At 52.6% G+C, this 2,490-nt stretch overlaps 1 long non-coding RNA gene across 1 annotated transcript; it reads left to right on the plus strand.

Moving 5' to 3' along the window:
• The first annotated feature begins 1,067 nt into the window (after nucleotides 1–1,067).
• On the plus strand, nucleotides 1,068–2,224 carry LOC140741473 (uncharacterized). Its single transcript, XR_012102066.1, has 2 exons — nucleotides 1,068–1,702; nucleotides 2,088–2,224. It is a non-coding gene; the product is annotated as an uncharacterized lncRNA (long non-coding RNA).
• The last annotated feature ends 266 nt before the right edge of the window (nucleotides 2,225–2,490 follow it).

Here is a 2,490-nt window from a genome sequence, read left to right on the forward strand (position 1 = left end):
TCCGCCTCCACGGAATCCCCGCGGACATCGTCTCCGATCGAGGTCCCCAGTTCGTCTCGCAGGTATGGAAGGCCTTCTGTCAAGCTTTAGGTGCCTCGTTCAGCCTGTCATCCAGCTTCCACCCCCAGACGAATGGGCAGACGGAACGGGTCAACCAAGACCTGGAGGCGACGTTACGTTGTGTAACGGCAAACAACCTGTCGACCTGGAGCGACCACCTCCCATGGGTTGAGTACGCCCACAACTCTCTGGTGAGCTCGGCCATTGGGAGGTCCCCGTTCGAGTGCTCTCTTGGGTACCAATCCCCGCTGTTCCCCGCACAGGAAGAAGAGATCGTGGTACCGTTGGTTCGGGACCATATTGATCGGTGCCGGAAGATTTGGGAGGAGACTCGCACGGCCCTACTCAAATCAACAGAGTAAGAAATAAGAATAAGAAAACGGCCGATCGACGCCGGACTCCAGCACCAGAGTACCAATCGGGGCAGATGGTGTGGCTTTCCTCCAGGGACATCCCGCTCAAATGCGAACCTAGGAAACTTGCTCCCCCGCTTCCTGGGACCATTCAAGGTCGATAGGATTATCAATCCCACAGCAGTCCGTCTCACACTGCCTAAATCCATGCGTATTCACCCAACCTTTCATGTGTCCCAGATAAAACCAGTCTCCGTCAGCCCTTTGTGTCCCCCAGCTGAGACTCCACCCCCTGCCCGGCTCATCGACAACCATCTGGCATACACCGTCTGATGACTGCTAGATGTGCGCCATCGAGGCAGGGGCCTCCAATATCTGGTGGACTGGGAGGGGTACGGTCCTGAAGAACATTCCTGGGTCCCCCGCTCCTTTATCCTAGACCCTTCCCTCATCCAGGACTTCCATCGGGACCATCCAGACAGGCCTGGAGGAACTCCGGGAGGCTCCCATTGAGGAGGGGGGGTGTTACTGTCATGGTTCCGGTTGGCCATTCTCTTTTACCACTTCTTTCTCCCCAATTATGCCCCAATTTCAATCAATTGCTGCTAGTTACCCAATTACCGTACATCTGGCTTTCATCAGAGACTAGTGTTGGGGTTAATTCGAGACTGCCATTACAGGTCAGGAGTGGCTCACGTAACACACATAATGTTAGGAGGCCGGAATGCGAGGGAGGGGGGAGCGAAACTGGGGACCCCGCTACACCGATACTATTAGTGTCACGCGATTCAGTAAACAAAAGAAACAGGTAACTCGTGAGCATATGGCTGCGGGCCAATAAGATGGACACAAGTGCCCGATATTACCTAATATGTAGCGGGGTTGTGCTGGGGGGAAAAGGGGTATAAATAAGAGCAGATTGTAAGGGGAAAACAGAACGCCTTCTCCAGCGACTCCGTGGATTCGCTGTGCCAGTTACGAATTCTGCAATAAAGCCACGTTTTGCTATATTCCGGTGTTAGTTGTCTCTCTTCCTAAAAGAACACAGGGCAGAATTTCAAGCCCAACATTTGGTGACCCCGACGTGGGGAGGGAGAGACAACACAGGCTGGCGGGTCCGACAGCAGACAACTTGCGGCCGCAAGCTCGACTAAGGTCAGGAAGTGCCTGTTATATCTAAGACTTCCACTAGATAGTCAAATCACTGAGTTAGATCTTGTCTGCTGACGGACCCTCACCAACCCCAAATTACCCTGGGAGAGATCATTCCCGGTGCAGAATCGTGACTGGTAAGTACTAACTCTTATCTGTTTTTAGGAAGATCCTCCGCCCGTGGAAAAGTCTTCTGAGTGAGGGTACCCGCCGCCCACGATGGGCATAAAAGTCTCAGGAGTGAGGAGGAGAAGAGAAAGTGTTCCGCGGTACACCTTAGTGCACGGGGATACTGACGGCGCCTACCTTAGACTGGTTGTTAAGAGGAGAAATCTCCCACGCGAAGGTCAGGTTTTGAAAGGCGACCGTCCCATATTTGATCCTCTCTGTGTACTAGGGAGCCATGGAGCACTTCAATTTCGAGTTACCGAAACTCAGACATTTGTGTGTTGAGTAACAGTATATGAGAGTTTTTAGAAATATGGTAAAATTGATAACTGTGCGAGTTCAATAAACTAACAGTGAGCAGCCGCAGGGGTCGGACACCATCAAGGTAGGAGTGGAAGTGTTCCTCCGAGGCCCAGGGAAGCTCACCTGGAACGGAAAACGGTGGCATGGTCCATACCCTGTCGCCGAGGTCTCCAACAGGGCATTAAAAGGTAAGAAGGGAGGGGGACAATAACTGGCATCATTTTCTACTGGCTAAATAAGACCTCTGGCAAGTGGGGAGCGTTTCTGGGACAGTCGGCTCTAGGACTGTCTATTTAAATTGCTATCTTTATCACGTGTGGTTGTTGTTGCATACCCTGTATTAGGACCCTAGTCATCCGGACTATAGATCGAGCCTTGACTGGAAAGAATGGACCTCCACCGGCGTACCAGGCACCCTTGTTCCCGGTGGAAGGGGAGGACACGGCCCTCACGG

The sequence above is a fragment of the Hemitrygon akajei genome, chromosome 18 (assembly GCF_048418815.1).
Source record: "Hemitrygon akajei chromosome 18, sHemAka1.3, whole genome shotgun sequence".
NCBI classification, from domain to species: domain Eukaryota; kingdom Metazoa; phylum Chordata; class Chondrichthyes; order Myliobatiformes; family Dasyatidae; genus Hemitrygon; species Hemitrygon akajei.